Consider the following 21058-nt stretch of genomic DNA (forward strand, 5'->3'; position numbering starts at 1 on the left):
CTCGGCCGCCGCTGGTGTCCTGGTTTTCCCTCGTTCTGCTTCTCCGACGGAGCAGAACGGAAGCTGCGGCGCAGATGTGAACAGAGCCAAACACTCCTCTAAGTCCTCGTTCACACTCGGGTCGGTCTCGCCGCAGTTCTGCACCGTCAGAGGAGCAGAACCACCAAAATACCGGAAGTGCCAGCATCAGTGCACAACCGGCAACACCGGCACCCGACATCGGGAGGTTCTACGAGATTCCCGGAACGCTGCCGGATCTGCGACAAAGACCAATAACGCAGATGTGAACCGGGCCTCATCCAGCAGTGACCGGACGCCAGCCGGATTATTGAGCCTCTGGGTCTTCACATTACACCAGTGCTGGATTACCGGAGATCCCTCGTGTGTACATTATAATATAGAATTCCAGTAATCCGGCAGAACCAGAAGTACCAGCAGAGCCGGACTATCAGAATCTCTGCTACCCATTCCAGAGACAGCCGGGTGACCACCAATATAACACTGGCTGCCATCACCCAGAAGTCCCTAGTACCCCCATAACTGTACAGGAGCCAACAAAAGCCAGGTGACCACCCACAACTTGCCGGAGTCTGGGAAAGCTGGGTGAATACTAACGCAGCCATTAACAGCTGTTACCGATGTCATTAGCTCCTCCGTAACTGTACAGAAGCTAGGAAAGCTGGGTGAAGACCAATATCACCTTTACTTGCCATCACCCAGCTTTCTAAGAAGTCTCTAGTACCCCCATAACTGTACAGGAGTCTGGGAAAGTTGGATGACTAACATCACCAGAAGTAGTTCAGCTTTCCCAGTTGTCCTTAGCTCCTCCATAACCGTGCAGGAGTCTGGGAAAGCTGAGTGACCACCAATATAAGAATTACCAGTCGTCACCCGACTTCCCCAGCTCACACCACTATGCCGGGGCCCGGGAAAGCTGAGTGACCGCTGGTAACTGCCATACGTGCGGTCCCTCAGCTGCCCCGTATATAGGTGAGCGGTGTGGAGCGCTGTATCAGGGGTCGTACACACAGGCCGGACCGCGGGGCACACTAGAACATACACGGCCCGGCAATGTGTTCTCATCTGTGAGGGGAGGAGTGAACCCCCGGGGCCTACCTCCACTCTCCTCACCTGGAGCCCGGGCCTCGACGTGCGGACAGTGAAGCACGGTGTGCGGAAGGTCTCGTCCCCACGCTGAGCGCTGCGTCTCCGGTATGTGCGGCCTCCTCCCTCGCTGAAACCAACGCCGTTCTCGTCACCCCCCTCCTTCACCGTTCACCCTCGTTCACTATGGCGAGTGCTTACGCCCCGCCTCACTGGTACCCGGATTGGCGGTCGGCAGACGTCAATCAAGGAGAGGCCCACCCTGTGATTGGTAGTTGATGGGACTTGACTGGGAATGGGTGTGATTTACGTGAGACGCGACCTGCAGGCGTCGTAGGGAGGGAGATTACGTACACACGTGGAGTGGCCACACCTCCCTTACGCAACGACGTCACGCCCATTTACTACAAGGACGCCGTGAGGGGAGGAGCGCGATGGAAGGCGGAGTCAAAAGTTAATCGACAAGCGGGAAATAGTTAGAGGCGGGGCTTACGTCAGTGCGGACGGAAGCCTTGGGCACGCATCACGTAAGTGGGTGGAGCTAAATAATTTAATGGGCGGGACTTCTGGGTAATAATGCTAATGTGGTCTAATTGGGCGGGGCCTTCTGCTGGGCACGCATGACGTGTTGTTTACAGCCGCTAGGGTCACGTGTTCGCCGGAAGTGTGTGCTAGTTCTTGTGGTCACACGCTGACAGACTTTACCTCACGCTGGCGGCCGCCATTTTGTGTGCTGACTCATGAACATACACTTTGTCAGACGTAAGTCCTCTGCTGGCTGGAGGTGAATGGATGACTCCTTGTGCGTCTTCAAGGCTTTCTCCACACAGGGAATATCCTTAAAGGGGTTGTAATTAAATAAATAAAACGCAATCATCGCGTAGTGAAAAGTTCTGTAACTTTCTAATAGACTCAATCCCTCTCCGTTCTTAAGATCGCTGCTTGTTGTCAGTGAATAAGAGCATTCTTGCTTACATCCGGAGGCTGAATACTAATTCTCATGTATCCTTCTTACAGCGGAGGGTTTGATACGTTTGTATTTATGCGATATCCCTTCAGTTTAACCCCAAAGGGGCCACGGTCAACAGCGACCGCGACATTTTCTATAAAACGAGCAAATTGATTTATCCCGCAGTGAACGCGGCACAAAAATAAAATTAAAAAATAAATGTTTTCTGTAAATCTACATCCCCCCCCCCCGTCTCGCGGCCGCCATTACGTGTTGTTTATTTTTCCGTATGAGGGCTTGTTGTTGTTTGCGGGGACGACTTGTGGCGTTTAATGTAACGAAAAACCGGGACAAATATTATTTTGTTGGACAGAATTGCGAGACGGGTTGTACTTTACGTCGGTGCCATTTTTTGCTACAAATACGTTTATCGTTTCATTTCTATACATTTTTATTTTGGCGAAAATGCAGAAAAAAAAGCAGTTCCGCAGCAGTTTTTAATATTTTATTTTCTACACCCGTCACCGATCATCATAAGTAACGGTCCACTTTTGTTGTGACGGTCGTGGCGATACCAAATATGTCTATATTATTTCATGTTTTGGGAGTATTTCTGTGTGTTTTTTCTCCTTTTTTTAAAAATTTTTTTAAATTTTTTTTACTTTCAATTAACTTTTTTTTTTAAAATCCCGTAAAGGGATTTATCATTTTGATTTTGTAACTGTAATGTCCTGGCATAGATCTTTATACTGATTGTACGCAGGCAGTTGTTAGGACAGACCTGAGCATGGTCAGGAAATATGGTCAGACAGCCCTGGGGTCCTTCAATGGACCCTGAGCTGTCTGGCAATACAAGTTGTGGGCTTTGATCGCGTCACAGTAAGGCCGGATTCACACCAGCGTGTGCGTTTTGCGCGCGCAAAAGCCACTTAACAGCTGCGTGTGTCAGCCCCGTATGATGCGCGGCTGCGTGATTTTCGCGCAGCCGCCATCATTATGACACTCTGTTTGTATGTTTGTAGCAGGCGGTGCTTTTCTGTTTACATTCATAGTTTTCACTGCTGTTGCGCCAATCACGCGCGTCCCACGGAAGTGCTTCCGTGTGCTGCGCGTGATTTTCACGCACCCATTGACTTCAACGGGTGTGTGATGCGCTAAAAACTCAACGAACGGACATGTCGCGACTTTTACGCAGCGGACGAACGCTGCGGAAAAAAATCACGCAACTGTCTGCACGGCCCCATAGACCAGTATAGGTCCGGTCGACGCGCGTGAAAATCACGCCTGTTGCACGGACGTATATCACGTTCGTCTGAATAAGCCCTTAAGGTGTGTTCACACGCAGAGTCAAAAATGTCTCAAAATACGGAGCTTCGAAAGAAAACAGCTCTTGATTTTCAGACGTTTTTGTGCCACTGGCGATTTTCGTGGCGTTTTTTTTTTTTTTACGACCGTTTTTGGAACTTTTTCCACTAGAGTCTACGGAAAACTGCTCCAAAAACGTCCCAAGATGTGACCTGCGCTTCTTTTTCGCGGCCGTTTTTTTACGCGTAAAAAAAAACGCTGCGAAAAACAATCCGTCGGAACAGAACGCCGTTTTCCCATTGAAATCAATGGGCAGTTGTTCGGAGGCGTTCTGCTTCCGATTTTTCGGGCGTTTACGGCCCAAAAATAGGCCTTGTGAACATCCTCTTCGCTGTCAGAGCGGGTCGTGACTGTATTACAGCCGTTGCCCCGCGCTCGATCGCACGCACAGACGCTGCTGTCACACAGGACGAGAATGCTGGTCCTAATGCGCCAAGTACCCGCCGCTCCGGACCAGCGTTCTCGTCCTGTGTCGGCAGCAGGTTAAGCAGGACAAATATTTTTTATTTGTTTTTTGGCCATTTGGGTTAGAAAAAATCTATTTTATGCAAAATGACGCCTTTTTTTTTGGGATTTTTTATTTATTTATTTATTTTTGTTACTCTTTTTTTTTTAATTCCGCCGGGCGTATGAGTTTTTAAACACTTAAAAAGTATTGGAACGTACAGCTCGGCGTATACATAGACTATGAGGTAATAGCGTCTCTCCGGTCCATGTTTGCTAACGTACCCGCTATAAAAAAGACAGACGTAAACAGGAAATGGCCCACGTTTGTATAAAAAAGCAAATATTCTCGGAGAATAGCACGAACGTGATGTGAACGGGGCCTTAGGGACAACTTTACTTACAGCTTTATTTTTTCCTTATAATGTATTCGCATACTCCTGTATACTAATACATTATTCTGTGTCACTATGACATCACATAATCACATCACATAATGACATCACATAATCACATCACATAATCACATCACATAATGACATCACATAATCACATAATCACATCACATAATGACATCACATAATCACATCACATAATGACATCACATAATGACATCACATCACATAATCACATCACATCACATAATCACATCACATAATCACATCACATAATGACATCACATAATCACATCACATAATCACATCACATAATGACATCACATAATCACATCACATAATGACATCACATAATCACATCACATAATCACATCACATAATCACATCACATAATCACATCACATAATCACATCACATAATGACATCACATAATGACATCACATAATCACATCACATAATCACATCACATAATGACATCACATAATCACATCACATAATCACATCACATAATCACATCACATAATGACATCACATCACATAATCACATCACATAATGACATCACATAATGACATCACATAATGACATCACATCACATAATCACATCACATGGTGCGCCCGAGCAGCAGGCAAACTGAACAGACAGCCCTGGGCGCCTTTCTAGGTCCCCAGGGCTGACTGCAGAGGGTTCCCTGCTCTTCGATCACATCACCGGGTTTCCGATGACGAGATCAAACGGTCGACTGCGCTATTGATTCCGTCGGAAAAACGGAAACCTGACGGAATGTTGACGAACGGAAACCATTAGCAATGTTTCCTTCACCATTGATATCAATGGTGACTGAAACGGAAGCTGTGATTTCAGTTTGACTTTCCGTTGCGGGGTTCACCCGACGGAAACCTCTGACAGAACTCCGGAACGGAAATCCAACGCTGATGTGAACAGGCCCTTAAGTGAAAAACGATATATGGGCGTGCTCAGTAAGTTATGTGTATATGATTGAGTTTATCACTAATATAACCATGTGGTCATACCAAAATTCTAAGGCCTTAATCACACGGCAGGGTCCGAGTGTCGGCCGATAAAAACTGCCGTTTTGGGCCATTTTTCCCGGCCGTTTTGCATCCGGGCCGTGTTGCCGTTTTTAATGGCCGATTTTGACCCGTTTTACATCCGTTTTTTTTCTGTTTTAAAATTGGATGAATTTCATTTGTAAATTTTTTGCCACACACTGCCCTCTGTAGATACTGCCACAGCCCCCCCCCCCTCCGTATGTAGTGCCACACGGCCCCCCCCTTGCAGGTAATGCTACACAGACCCCATTGTAGGTAATGCTACACAGCCCCCTGTAGGTAGTGCTACACAGACCCCTTGTTAGTCACCCCCCATAGATGGCACCCCCCCCTACTTTCCTGTAGGGGAAGGCTCCAGGAGAAGTCCCTCACTTCACTGTCCATATATGGACAGTGATGTGAGGGACTTCTCCTGGATCAGAATTCCCGGCCACAGCGGTGGGGATTCCGCTTCCGAAGTCCCTGACGTCACTGTGTCCATATATGAACACAGTGACGTCAGGGACTTCTGCTGGAGCGGAATCCCCAATCCCCGGCCACAGCGTTGCCTGAAGCTCCTACAGGGAGCAAAAAAAATACCCTCCTCCTCACATGCAGTTCGCACTGTGAGAAGGAGAGCGACGGAAGACACGGCTGTCACTTGGAGCACATTGAAGTGATGCCCGTGTATTACCCGGCCCCATAGACTTCTATGGGAGTCGGGCGGCCGAAAATAGGACATGTCCCATTTTTTGACGGCCGGGTTTTTGTTAATACCCCTAAACTTCAAGAGCCTGCAATTATCTTGATGATGTTCATGAAAATAACGAGGTCTTGGTTTCAGTTTTATCCATTTTTCTGGGTCATCCGTCTTCGCGGCTCCTTTTATGTCCCTCACATTTTCCATGTTCCTTACACCAAGTTCTCGAGATGTAAGACCCACAAATATCAATCGTCAGGGGCAAGTCGCCTAATAAATCACAGCAGTTGGGGGGACAGGTGATGTTATGACAAATCTACGTGAAGTAAACAGAGGAAAGTGATAAAACTAGACTTAACCCGAATCTGTATGTAGGATCGGGCAGAATCTCTCAAAAATTGTCTTCATTTCACGCCATTGTGCCTGATATCCAGCGATACATCTCACCTCTTCATCACGGTCTCTTTTCTTGGGTCCAGGTATAAGTAGGTCATTCCTCCGCGTATTTTTCGCTCTCATATATCCCTGCTCAATATCTTTAGGTTTATATCCTCCATCACGAAATCTTTCCGGAAGGTCAGGTGCCTGATTTCCAAAAGCAGGCTCAGTCTAACAAATCCCACGTGCTCTTAAAAATTTCCCTGTTGGACCTGCTCTCAATGTCTGCGGAGGACGAGATGATTTGGCATTAAGAAAAGAATTGACAGATGTCGTCTTTCTAAAGATATCAGTGCCAATTAATCCATCTATGGCTTTAACAAATCTGATGCCAAGAAACCCAATATTAGTCCGACTCACACTAGAAGTCAAACCACTTTTCATGATCAGTAAATTAGAAAAAAAAGAGAATTCCCGGTACATAAAAATGTACATTCTTTAATTAAAAGAGAGTGGAAAGCACCAGACAGGAAATGGTTTGTTCCAAAGTCTTAAAGACATAGACTCCCATTTAATACGGAAGATTTTTTTATACCATTGATAAAAAAGTAGATTGTAGTCTAAAGAGGGTTTACGGTCCTATCACGCGGCCCCATATGGGCCATGAAAACAAACACCAATCACCGAGATCGCTCCTTGATTGGCGCTGGTTTGCTCCTTTCACACGGAGCAATGATTATGTAGAGACGAGCGCTCGTTACTCTGATCCCCAATCATTGTCATCATGTCGGCAGCGCATCTCCCTGATTACACATGCCCCGCCGACAACGATGATTTTAATGCTGCATAAAAGAGCAGATCAGCCGATGAACGAGGAATCATATGAAAGCTCATTTACCCGATCATTGGCCTGTGTAATAAGGCCTTTAGGGAGCCGCTACTTATTTATCCACTGAGACCGTGAGCGCTACAGCTAGAACTATGGCTTTAGTCAATACAGCTGGGGGTGGGGGACTCATGTTTATTATTGATATTTATCGTGTATCATGGATATCTTTTCAGGATGCAACCAGGCCTTGTGCTGGGGGAGAGTTGTGCCTCAGTATATTGTGTGGTGCATTTGGATGGTCCTGGTCTAATATTATGTGTGTGACTAATAGGCTGTCTGCCAGCATGGTGTACTACATGTTACCATGTGACTGACACACTTCCCCGCCACAGCCCTTTTTCAGATTTTCATTTTAGTTTTTTCCTCCCCACCTTCCAAAAACCATAACCATACCTTCCAACTTTTGAATTCGGAAAAGAGGGACATTTTAAGCCACGTCCCCTAACCACGCCCAATATCCCGCATCAACATATCAAATCACGGCCAGATCCTTCTTCAAATAACGCGCGCACATTGTCACTGCGGATCTCTGGACTGTCTGGATATTATAGATATTATATTTCAGGTTATATCGTCTTTGTGTTACTTTTCCTATCTTGGGTATAACATTTTCTCATCACGGCGGCAGCAGCTGCAGGACAAACCAACAGGCTGAGAACAATAATAGTCAAGAGGGAGACCCTGTGGTGGTTTTCAATTGACAGGTAGCAGAGTTACATGATGGGGATTTTTTTTTTTCAGTTGTGTAACTGCTACCGGTCAATGGAAAAATCATCCACATGAGCTCCCTTGTAGATAGCTCCACACACAGCCCCCCTGTAGATAGCTCCACACACAGCCCCCTATAGATAGCTCCACACACAGCCCCCCTGTAGCTAGCTCCACACACAGCCCCCTATAGATAGCTCCACACACAGCCCCCCTGTAGATAGCTCCACACACAGCCCCCCTGCAGAACACTCCACACACAGCCCCCCTGCAGAACACTCCACACACAGCCCCCCTGCAGATAGCTCCACACACAGCCCCCCTGCAGAACACTCCACACACAGCCCCCCTGCAGATAGCTCCACACACAGCCCCCCTGTAGCTAGCTCCACACACAGCCCCCCTGCAGAACACTCCACACACAGCCCCCCTGCAGATAGCTCCACACACAGCCATACCAAATATGTATAGTTTTTTCTATATTTTACTACTTTTACAAGTAAAAACCCAAGTGTAAAAAAGAAAATGTATTTTGTGTCGCCAAATTCTGAGAGCCATAACTTTTTTATTTTTCCATCGATTAAGTGGTATGAGGGCTTATTTCTTGCGGGATAAGCTGTAGTTTTTAATAATACCATGTTGGTGCACATGCGACGGTTCGATCACTTTTTATTTCATTTTTTGTGGGAGATTAGGTGACCAAAAAAATAGAGATTCTGGCGTTTAAATTTTTTTTTTTACGGCGTTCACCGTGTGGGTTAAATAATGATATATTGTAATAGTTCAGACTTTTACGCATGCGGCGATACCAATTATGTTTATTTCTTTATTTTTTTACTATGCTCTAGGGGGAAAATGGGAAAGGGGGGTTTTTTGAACTTTTAATATTTTTTTTTGTTTTTACACACAAAAAAAACTTTATTTAACTGATTTTTACTTTTTTTTATTAGTCCCCCTAGGGGACTTCAACCAGCGATCATTACATCGCTTGCACAATATACTGCGATACTAATGTATTGCAATATTGTAATGACGGGGTAGGGAGACAGACAGGTGAGCCTTAATCTACCCGCCACTCAGTGCCTGCCTACTTGCACGACCCGTCCTAGGCGACGGCGTACAATTGGGCGACGGTCCCTACGCTCAATATGTGCCCGACAGACAAACAGACAAGGGAACACAGAAGCTAAGGGAAAAGGGTCAGTTGCCCACGGCAACACCGTGAGCAACAAGAGTAGTGAACGAGCCAAGTCAAACCAGGAGTGTATGAGGTACAAAACGCAGAGCAGGAGCGTAGTCAGTAAAGCCAGGGTCAATATGAAGCAAGGTCAATGATAATAGCTGGAACAGCAGAGCCAGGAAACAAGAGAGAATCACAGGCAAAGACAAGAAGCAAATGAAGGTATACATAGACCGAGGGTGGGAGCTAGAACCGTCTGGCCAGGCTCTGATAGGTTCTCCCACTCCTCAGCCTACCAGCCTGAGTGGTAGCAGATCGAGTCACTCTCAGACCTAGGAGCAGATGCAGACTGATTAACCATGGGCGTCGACACAGAAGCTGTTTCTGGCAGATCCTTTACACAACCTCAGTACATATATACAGCACCATAACAAAGCTCCGTACATATATACAGCACCAGAACCAAGCTCAGTACATATATACAGCACCATAACAAAGCTCCGTACATATATACAGCACCAGAACAAAGCTCAGTACATATATACAGCACCAGAACAAAGCTCAGTACATAAATACAGCACCAGAACCAAGCTCAGTACATATATACAGCCCCAGTACAAAGATCAGTACATATATACAGCACCAGATCCAAGCTCAGTACATATATACAGCATCAGAACCAAGCTCAGTACATATATACAGCACCAGAACAAAGCTCAGTACATAAATACAGCACCAGAACCAAGCTCAGTACATATATACAGCACCAGAACAAAGATCAGTACATATATACAGCACCAGATCCAAGCTCAGTACATATATACAGCATCAGAACCAAGCTCAGTACATATATACAACACCAACTCAAATACCGCTCAATTTAGTGCAACCCCTGCCGTATAGGTTTGTAATGGTAAGGATATGCTGGGAGTTGCTGTTTCACCCAAAAAATTCTAAAAAAATCATACCACCCATCATCTCGCTGCAGTTCATACAGTGAGGCAGAATAAACATTTATATTAAGTGACTCAACGGTGACTATCTCAGATTCTAGTTGTTCTTTTTCTCTTTTCTTCTCCATCCGGTCCCGACCTCTATAACGACTTCTCCTGGCCATGGCCCATTTCTGCAATTTGCCACTCAGATGTCTTCAGCTTCTCACTTTTCAAACATTTCTGCACCTATAAACGAAGACAAAATTCTCATGATGCCAGACACTGTGCCCCTAAATATAAATATAATAGTGCCATACACTGCACACCTAATTATAATAGCACCATACACTGTGTCCCACACGCACAGTGCTCCCTGTAGATAGTGCTCCCATAGAGCCCCTTGTAGATAGTGCCCCCATAGATCCCCCGAGAGTGGCTCTCATAGATAGTGCCCTACATAGATCCCCCTGTAGGTAGTGCCCTACATAGACCTGCCTGTAGATATAGCCCCACATATAGCTCTCCCTGTAGGTAGCGCCATATATATAGCCTCGCTGTAGATAGTGCCCCACATATAGCCCCCCTGTAGATAGTGCCCCACATATAGCCCCCTGTAGATAGTGCCTCACATATAGCTCCCCTATATATAGTGCCTCACATATAGCCCCCCTGTATATAGTGCCTAACATAGGCCCCCTGTATATAGTTCCTTACATATAGCCCCCACGGTAGATAATTCCCTACATATAGCCCCCTCTATAGATTGTGCCCAACATATAGCCCTCCTCTCCCCTCCTGTAGATAATGTGATGCACGCTTTTTAAAGAAAAAAACAACTTTACATGCTCACATGATCCCGTTCACGCGCCGTCCTGTGTCAATGCAGGCCTGCTCTCTTCTAAGCAAGTCTCCTGGGGCTGAACGAGGCAAGCGACACGATGACTTCATTGCGCCGCTTGCATCGTTGAAAGGCGCTGATTGGCAGGGCAGAATGACTTGCCCCGCCAATCAGTGCCTTTCAACAACGGAAGTCGTCGTGCCCGGCCATTGAGCACTTATGCATGTAATTGTACCTGCGTTCTATAGACGTAGGTACAATTAGTGCAGGAGGGGGTGGCGAGGGCTAGTTTCTGTGGCGCCGCTTCCCCCTCAGAGGGGCATCAGGCCGCCGCCTGAGGTGAGATGCTCATCTCGCCCCATGGATGGTGCGGCCCTGGAGATAGGGCATTACAAAACTAGTGACAGAGTCTCTTTAAGGCTTCGTTCACATCTGCGTCAGGGCTCCGTTCATGGGTACCGTCAGATCTTTCTGTCAGGGGAAACCATGAATGGAATCCAAACGGAAACAATTGGTTTCCATTTACATCACCATTGATTTCAATGGTGACGGATCCGGTGCAAATGGTTTCCGTTTGTCACCGTTGTGTAAGGGTTCCGTCATTTTGACGGAATGAATAGCGCGGTCGACTATGGTATCGATTCCGTCAAAAACGACTGAACCCTTAAACAATGGTGACAAATGGAAACCATTTGCCCCGGATCTGTCACTGTTGGAATCAATGGTGATGCAACGGAAACCTATGGTTTCCGTTTGTTTCAGTTTGGATTCCATTCATGGGTTCCCCTGACGGAAAGCTCCGACGTAACCCATGAACGGAGCCCTGATGCAGATGTGAATGAAGCCTAAGTGCAGTTTATGATGAAAGACTGGCTGAACAACCTTGGGGGATAAAATTAATTAAACGATAGGCTAAAACATAGGCTCAGAATTTCAGCTCCTCAGTGGACTCTTAATTTAGTTCTGTCAGGTTTATCATGCTTTCCCTTTGAACCTTTGACAGAATTATCTATCACATTTTTGATCATCACAATGGTGTTCTAAGTGGTGATTTCATCAGCCTGCAAGGGGGGTGGGGGTGATACACATATTCTCTATTAATGAGCCCTTCTTTAGGATTCTGTATGATACAATAACCCTTACATTTGATCATACGTTCCTCCTTAAGGTAGTCAAAGCTTTCCACAGACCGGATGAAGTTGTTCTTTCTTCTTTTTCTCAGAATCCAAAATAGGAGACGGTCAGAGAATAGTCTTTTTCTTCAATTCCAGAGTGCAAAGAAAGGGTCGAAAGCGTGAAAAGAATCAATAGCCACATGGATTAAAATTATTTCAATAATTTGGAGGCTGAAAACCAAACTGCTAACGCTCTAATCACAGGGGAGACTTTGCTGGTGTATCTTCCTCTCCCCCCGTACTCTAACCCTTGGGGTACCCTCTCTTGTTCAGATGGAGCCTGAGATACGTGTGTTGGGCATAACTCCTCCAATGCAGACATCCTCTAAAAGTGTTGAAGGTGCAGATCCTAATGGAAGGGGAATGTGTGACCCCACGGTTGTGGGTTCTGATACCTTGGAGGGGTTCCCGTCCTCTCCGCTGACTGAAGATTTCCTTAAATCCATGTTGATTGTTCTGCAGAACAATATCTCTCACCGGCTTTCTGCTCTGGATACTAATCTACAAACCAATATTGATGCTCTTGGTGTCCGGACTGATCAAGTAGAGAGAAAGATGGCAGAGTTTTCTTCAGAGTTAGTGGATGCCCACAAGGCGTTGGAAGAAGAAGTTCACTGGCTTAGATCTAAGGTTGCAGATGCGGAGGACCGATCCTGGCGCAACAATATAAAAGTGAGAGGAATTTCTGAAAGTGTCTCGGCATCTGACATTGCAGGATATCTTACACAATTATTTAAAGCTTTGATTCCCACTTTATCAGAGATGGACTTGGTCCTAGATAGGGCTCACCGCATACCCAAACCTAATTTGGCCCCGGATAATGTTCCTAGAGACATTTTAGTGCGAGTTCACGTTTTCCTCAATAAGAAACAACTGATGTCGGCAGCTAGATCAATGGAGCGTCTCCCGGAACCATTTTCGGATGTCTCCCTTTACCCGGATTTGTCGGCAGCAACGTTGCAGGCCAGGGGGCAGTTTTCAGTTATCACACAGCCCATTCGAGAAACCCGTATCAAATATAAGTGGGAGTTTCCAGTTAAATTACTGGTCCATAACAATGGAGGCATGACGGCGATTTCCTCGGTGGATGAGGGGTTCTCCTTGTTAAAAAAGTGGAACATTTCCTCACAAGGCCCTGCTTCTTCTTCTCGTCGCCCCTTGGCTTCTTCATCCTCGAGGATCCCTGAGGAATGGTCCTCTGTTGGCCGCTCCGGCGGCATTACCTGAAAGTGCTACTGGTTGTCATGTTCACTGGTGATTTGTTCTTTGTGTTTCTAGTATAAGCACAGGAATATATATATTTTTTTGTTCATGATCCTCCGGTTATCCCCCCAGAGTTACGGTGCGATGGTGCATCAGGACTTTTTTTTCCTTTTCATTTGTATATGTTTTATTTGTTTTTCTCTGTGTGTACATTCATTCGCTTTCCTTTACAGAGATTTAATGTCGTGCTTAATAGGTCTTCTTATGACATTTGCAGATGTCATGCTTATTTCCTTATCAAATTGTAGGTTGGATAGCCCGATCGGCAATATGGTATTCCCCTGTTCTTCGATTTAATGCCTCTTATACTCTCCTCCTATTAATGCTCATGGACTAAGTAGTCAGTTTAAACGTAGTTTATTGTGGAAAGAGGCTCGTAATTTAAAGTGTGAGGTTTTGCTGGTTCAGAAGACTCATTTCCGTTCCTCCTTGGCCCCAGTGTGTACGCATAAAGCTTTCCCCCATGTTTTTAATGCCGCTGCTGACATCAAGAAAAAACGGGTGCTTACAGCTGTCAAAAACTCTGTAGCCTTCACTCTTCATACATTAGAGGCGGATCCCCTGGGTCGTTTTCTTATATCAATTTCTTATATTAATTTGTGTGTGAAATATTCTATTGTAAATGTGTACTTTCCAAATAATTTTTTTCGAATGTTGGCACTAAAGGTGGAGGAACTTAAAGAGGCTCTGTCACCAGATTTTGCAGCCCTTATCTGCTATTGCAGCAGATCGGCGCTGCAATGTAGATTACAGTAACGTTTTTATTTTTAAAAAACGAGCATTTTTGGCCAAGTTATGACCATTTTTGTAGTTATGCAAATGAGGCTTGCAAAAGTCCAAGTGGGCGTGTTTAAAAGTAAAAGTCCAAGTGGGCGTGTATTATGTGCGTACATCGGGGCGTGTTTACTACTTTTACTAGCTGGGCATTCTGATGAGAAGTATCATCCACTTCTCTTCAGAACGCCCAGCTTCTGCCAGATCACGCTGTGACGTCACTCACAGGTCCTGCATCGTGTCAGACGAGCGAGGACACATCGGCACCAGAGGCTACAGATGATTCTGCAGCAGCATCAGCGTTTGCAGGTAAGTAGCTATATCGACTTACCTGCAAATGCCGATTTACAGATTTTGTTACAATCTAGGTATGATTACACCCTGAGAAAGTTTCAATTGAGTTCCTATGTACATAACAGTAGAGCAGGCGCTCTCTCGGCTAGGAAGATAAGGCAGTCTGTTGGGAGATCTAAAATTGCACACTTAACCCCTTAAGGACGCAGCCTAGTTTTGGCCTTAAAGAGGCTCTGTCACCAGATTTTGCAACCCCTATCTGCTATTGCAGCAGATCGGCGCTGCAATGTAGATTACAGTAACGTTTTTATTTTTAAAAAAACGAGCATTTTTGGCCAAGTTATGACCATTTTTGTAGTTATGCAAATGAGGCTTGCAAAAGTCCAAGTGGGCGTGTTTAAAAGTAAAAGTCCAAGTGGGCGTGTATTATGTGCGTACATCGGGGCGTGTTTACTACTTTTACTAGCTGGGCATTCTGATGAGAAGTATCATCCACTTCTCTTCAGAACGCCCAGCTTCTGCCAGATCACGCTGTGACGTCACTCACAGGTCCTGCATCGTGTCAGACGAGCGAGGACACATCGGCACCAGAGGCTACAGATGATTCTGCAGCAGCATCAGCGTTTGCAGGTAAGTAGCTATATCGACTTACCTGCAAATGCCGATTTACAGATTTTGTTACAATCTAGGTATGATTACACCCTGAGAAAGTTTCAATTGAGTTCCTATGTACATAACAGTAGAGCAGGCGCTCTCTCGGCTAGGAAGATAAGGCAGTCTGTTGGGAGATCTAAAATTGCACACTTAACCCCTTAAGGACGCAGCCTAGTTTTGGCCTTAAAGAGGCTCTGTCACCAGATTTTGCAACCCCTATCTGCTATTGCAGCAGATCGGCGCTGCAATGTAGATTACAGTAACGTTTTTATTTTTAAAAAAACGAGCATTTTTGGCCAAGTTATGACCATTTTTGTAGTTATGCAAATGAGGCTTGCAAAAGTCCAAGTGGGTGTGTTTAAAAGTAAAAGTACAACTGGGCGTGTATTGTGGGTGTTTGTTTACTACTTTTACTAGCTGGGCGTTCTGACGAGAAGTATCATCCACTTCTCTTCAGAACGCCCAGCTTCTGGCAGTGCAGACACACTATTAAAAATAAAAACGTTCCTGTAATCTACATTGCAGCGCCGATCTGCTGCAATAGCAGATAGGGGCTGCAAAATCTGGTGACAGAGCCTCTTTATGTCTCAGAGCCCAGTTTTCAAATCTGACATATTTCACTGTATATGGTAATAACGTCGGAATGCTTAAACCTACCCAAGCGATTCTGAGATTGTTTTCTCGTGACACATTGGGCTTCATGTTCGTGGTAAAATTTGGTCGATATATTCAGTGTTTATTGGTGAAAAATTGCAAAATTTAGAGAAAATTTTGAAAAAATTTAATTTTTCAGAATTTTAAATGCATCTGCTTGTAAAACAGACGGGTATACCACCCAAAATAGTTACTAGTTCACATTTCCCATATGTCTACTTTAGATTGGCATCGTTTTTTGAACATTATTTTATTTTTCTTGGACGTTACAAGGCTTAGAACATAAACAGCAATTTCTCATATTTTTAAGAAAATGTCAAAAGCCTTTTTTTTAAGGTACCTCTTGAGTTCTGAAGTGGCTTTGTGGGGCCTATGTATTAGAAACCCTGATAAAACACCCCATTTTAAAAACTAGACCCCTCAAAGTATTCAAAACAGCATTTAGAAAGTTTTTTAACCCTTCAGGCATTTCACAGGAATTAAAGCAAAGTGGAGGTGAAATTTGCAAATTTCATTTTTCTTGCTGAATTTCAATTTTATTCATTTTTTTTCTGTAACACAGAAGGTTTTACCAGAGAAACACTACTAAATATGTATTGTCCAGATTCTGCAGTTTTTAGAAATGTCCCTCATGTGGCCCTACTGCGCTCGTGGACTAAAAGACAAGCTCTAGAAGCAAAGAAGCACCTAGTGCATTTTAAGTCCTCTTTTTTATTAGAATATATTTTAGGCAGCATGCCAGGTTTGAAGAGGTGTTGAGATGCCAAAACAGTAGGAATCCCCCAATAGTGACCCCATTTTGGAAACTACACCCCTCAAGGAATTCATTTATGGTTGTTGTTACCATTTTGACCGCACAGTTTTTTCACAGCACGTATTTGAATTGGGCTGTGAAATGAAAAAAATGTCATTTTTTCCAATAAAATGTCATTTGTGATCAAAATTTCTTATTTTCACAGGGAACAAAATACCCCATTTTGTTGCCCAATTTGTCCTGAGTGCAGCAATACCCCATTTGTGGCAATAAACTGCCGTTTGGGCCCATGGGAGGCCTCAGAAGGGAAGGAGCGCTGTGTGTTCTTTGGAGTACAGATTTTGCTGGTTTGGTTTTCGGGTGCCATGTCGCATTTGCAGAGTCCCAGAGGTATCAAAGCAACGGAAACCCATCAGAAGTGACCCCATTTTGGAAACTATACCTCTCAAGGAATTCATTTATGGGTAATGTGACCTTTTAGACCCCATAGTTTCTTCACAGAACTTATTTGAATTGGGCTGGGAATTAAAAAAATATATATTTTTTCCTATAATATGTCATTTTAGCTCAAAAATTCTTATTTTCACAAGAAATAAAATACTCCATTTTGTTGCCCAATTTGTCCTGAGTGCGGCAATACCCCATTTGTGGCAATAAACTGCTGTTTGGGCCCATGGGAGGGCTCAGAAGGAAAGGAGCGCTGTGTGTTTTTTGGAATCCAGATTTTGCTGGATTGGTTTTCCGGTGGCATGTCGCATTTGCAGAGCCCCAGAGGTATCAAAGCAATAGAAACCAACCACAAATGACCCCATTTTGGAAACTACACCCCTCAAGGAATTCATTTATGGGTGTTGTGACAATTTTGACCCCATAGTTTTTTCACAGAACTTATTTGAATTGGGCTGGAAATGAAAACAAATTTTTTTTTTCAAATAATATGTAGTTTTGGCTGAAAATTTCTTATTTTCACAAGAAACAAAATACCCCATTCTGTTGCACAATTTGTTCTGAGGGCCGCAATACCCCATTTGTTGTGATAAACTGCCGTTTGGGCCCATGGGAGGGCTCAGAAGGAAAGGACCACCATTTGGCCTACTGGGGATTTTCTAGTGCGAAGTCATGTATGCAGAAGCACCTGAGGTACCAGTACAGTTGAAACCCGCAAGAAGTGACCCCGTTTTAATAACTAAACCCTTAAGGCATTCATCTAGAGGTGTAGTGAGCATTTTGACCAGAGACCTACACCCCATAAACTGTAATGTGGGTTCTCCCGGGTATGGCAATACCCTACATGTGGCTGTTATCAGCTGCCTGGACACACAGCAGGGCCCAGAGGGGAAAGACGAGGGGGGATAAGCTGTGCGGGGGGCGTCAGGGTAAGTAAAATTGGGGTAAATTATAAACCAAGGGATGTATGATAAATTTTAAAACTGACTTTCATACAGAGCTCTGGTTATTCGGGACACGTGTCACATTGATATATTGTGTCATCCCTTATAGCAGACTTTGCACCTCTTTTGACTTTTTCCCTTCTTGCCAGTTTGGGGAACTTATCCTGGAAAGTGTTGCCGCCTTGGTGCGATGCGTGTGGCCTCGCTTCCAGAAGTACTGGGTGCCCCCCCTTCTTGGTCCCTAAAGATTAGGTTCTTGATAATCACCTCTTGAAATTCCAGGAAAGTTCCCGTCTGGCCTGCACATCGACGTAGCACGTACGCATTGTACAAAGCCATCTGTATGATGTGCCCGGCCAGCTTCTTATACCACACCGCATGGCGCTGTAGGGCTTCAGGATTTGATCTGACAAGTCCACACCTCCCATGTACCTATTGTAGTCCAGGATGCAGTCTGGTTTGGGGGTGGCCTTTCCTTCATATATCCTAAACCTGTAGGTATACCCTGATGCACTCTCGCAGCTTATACATCTTCACGCCATACCTTGCCCTCTTACCCGGCACGTACTCGCGGAATTGAACCCTCCCTTTAAAATGTACCAGGGACTCAACAATAGAAATACACTTCTCGGGGGTGTATGCTTGGGAAAACAGGGCACTGGAACGGTCTAATAGGGGTCTCCGTTTATACAAACGGTCAAAACTGGGGTCATCTCGGGGTGGGCACGGCTCATTATCAGTATAATGTAAGAAGCGAAGTATTGCCTCATTTATTTATTTTTTTAGGTTCCAGTTCAGTTCTGAAGTTGCTTTGAGGGGCCCATATATTAGAAACCCCTATCAAATACGCCATTTTAGAAACTAGACCCCTCAAAGTATTCACAACAGCATTTAGAAAGTTTATGAACCCTTTAGGTGTTTCACGGAAATTTAGAGCAAAGTAGAGGTGAAATTTACATATTTATTTTTGTCAGAATATCCTCTTTATACCATTTTTTTTAAAACACAAAAGGATTTATCAGTGAAACGCAACTTAATACGTATTGCCCAGATTCTGCAGTTTAGAGAAATATCCCACACGTGGCCCTCGGGCGGTAATGGACTGAAGCACCGGCCTCCGAAGCAAAGGAGCACCTAGGGGATTTTGAGGCCTCTTTTTTATTAGGCACCATGTCCGGTTTGAAGAGGTCTTGTGGTGCCAAAACATTGGAAACCCCCCAAAAATGAGCCCAATTTGGAAACTAGACCCCTAGAGGAATCCATTGTAGTTTTCTTGGGGTGCATGCGGCTTTTTGATCAGTTTTTATTCTATTTTTAGATGGCGTGGTGACTAAAAAACAGCAATTGTACTATTGTTTTTTTATTATTTTTTTTTTACTGCGTTCACCGTGCGCTATAAATGACACATTCACTTTATTCTGCGGGGCGATACGATTACGGCGATACAAGATGTTTATAGTTTTTTTATGTCTTATGGCGTTTGCACAATAAAATACATTTTGTAAACAATCATTCACTTTTTGTGTTACCTTATTCTAAGAGCCAGAACTTTTTTATTTTACAATCAATAAAGCTGTGCGAGGACTTATTTTTTGCGTAACGAACTGTATTTTCCATCAGTACCATTTTTCGGTACATGCGACTTTTTGATCTCTTTTTATTCCATTTTTTGGGAGGTGAAGTGACCAAAGAATTGTGATTGTGGTACGGTTTATTATTATTTTCCTTTACGGCGTTCACCGTGCGGGATAAATAACGAAATAATTTTGTAGTTCAGGCCGTTACGGACGCGGCGAGACCAATTATGTATAGTTTATTTGTTTGTTTATATATTTTTATTAATAATAAATGACTGATAAGGGAAAAAGGGGGATTTTTACTTTTAATTCTTTTAAAACTTTTATTTTCTTATTTTTACACAACTTCTTTTAACTTTTTTTTTACTTTATTACTTTGTCCCACTAGGCGACTTGAGGGCAGGAGGCCCTGATCGCAATTCTAATACACTGCACTACATACGTAGTGCAGTGTATTAGAACTGTCAGCTACTCACTGACAGCAAGCATAGTGGGTCCTGATGTTGTCAGGACCCACTAGGCTTCCGTCTATGGCATAGCCGGACGCCATTGTTTGGTGTCCGGTTGCCATAGTCACCATCGCCGGCCGCTATCGTGTAGCAGGCCGGCGATGGCAGCTTAACCCCTAAAAAGCCGCGATCTCTATAGAACGCGGCTTTTAAGGGGTTAATCAGCGGGGACACAGCGATCGGTCCCCGCTGTAGGAGCTGTGACAGCTGCTGAACAAGACAGCAGCTGTCACAGCTCCTGTATGTGTCGGGAGGACGGCCGAAACGGCCGTTACTCCCGAGACGTACTATTCCGTCATGGAGCGCGAACGATACAGCTGCCATGACCTAATAGTACGTCCAGGAGCGGGAAGGGGTTAAAGGGGGAGGGGGGAAGGAAAGTGGTGGACCCGCGGTTGATAGCGGAACAATTTCGCATAGACTATGAGGAGTTATATAATTTGTCTTCAGATCCCTCTTCTTATCAACCTTCACAACAGGAGATTTCCTCATTTTTAGATAGCGTACAGCTGCCCTCGATTGATTCATATTCTCTGAGGTCACTATCTGATCCTATAACTAGCACAGAGGTTTCTAAGGCTGTCTCTTCACTCAAACCATTCAAAGCGCCCGGGCCTGATGGTTTTACAAATGCATATTATAAAAAGTTTTCTGATCTATTACTACCTCATTTAGTAGCGGTATTTAACAAAGCGGCAGTGGAGGGATCTTTCCCAGCAGAAATGCTCTCGGCAACTATTGTCACTATCCCTCAACCTGGAAAGGATCCTGACGCCCCAACCAATTTTAGACCTATCTCTTTGTTAAATTCAGATGTTAAGATATTCGCCAAGGTGTTATCTGACAGGTTGCTTCATGTCATTCCAGATATTATTTCCTGTGACCAGGTGGGCTTTGTAGCTGGGAGACAGGCACCTGATGGTACCAGACGTTCCAGACGTTTTATTGATTAAATTCAATGGGTTGAGCGCAATAAAACTCCCTCTTTATTATTAGCTTTGGACGCAGAAAAAGCATTTGATCGGGTGAATTGGATGTATCTTTCTAACAACTTGGAGAAATTTGGTCTGTCGGGTT

General features: G+C 44.6%; 1 long non-coding RNA gene across 1 annotated transcript in view; it reads left to right on the forward strand.

Annotated features, from left to right (window-relative positions):
• Window positions 1-1714: 1714 nt before the first annotated feature.
• The window catches only part of LOC142714395 (uncharacterized), a 123625-nt gene continuing 104281 nt past the window's right edge, over window positions 1715-21058 (forward strand). Inside the window, exon 1 of the long non-coding RNA XR_012870619.1 lies at window positions 1715-1866. This is a non-coding gene — a long non-coding RNA (uncharacterized LOC142714395). The remainder of the gene's footprint in view (window positions 1867-21058) is intronic.

Source organism: Rhinoderma darwinii, chromosome 1 (genome assembly GCF_050947455.1).
Source record: "Rhinoderma darwinii isolate aRhiDar2 chromosome 1, aRhiDar2.hap1, whole genome shotgun sequence".
In the NCBI taxonomy this organism is placed as follows: domain Eukaryota; kingdom Metazoa; phylum Chordata; class Amphibia; order Anura; family Rhinodermatidae; genus Rhinoderma; species Rhinoderma darwinii.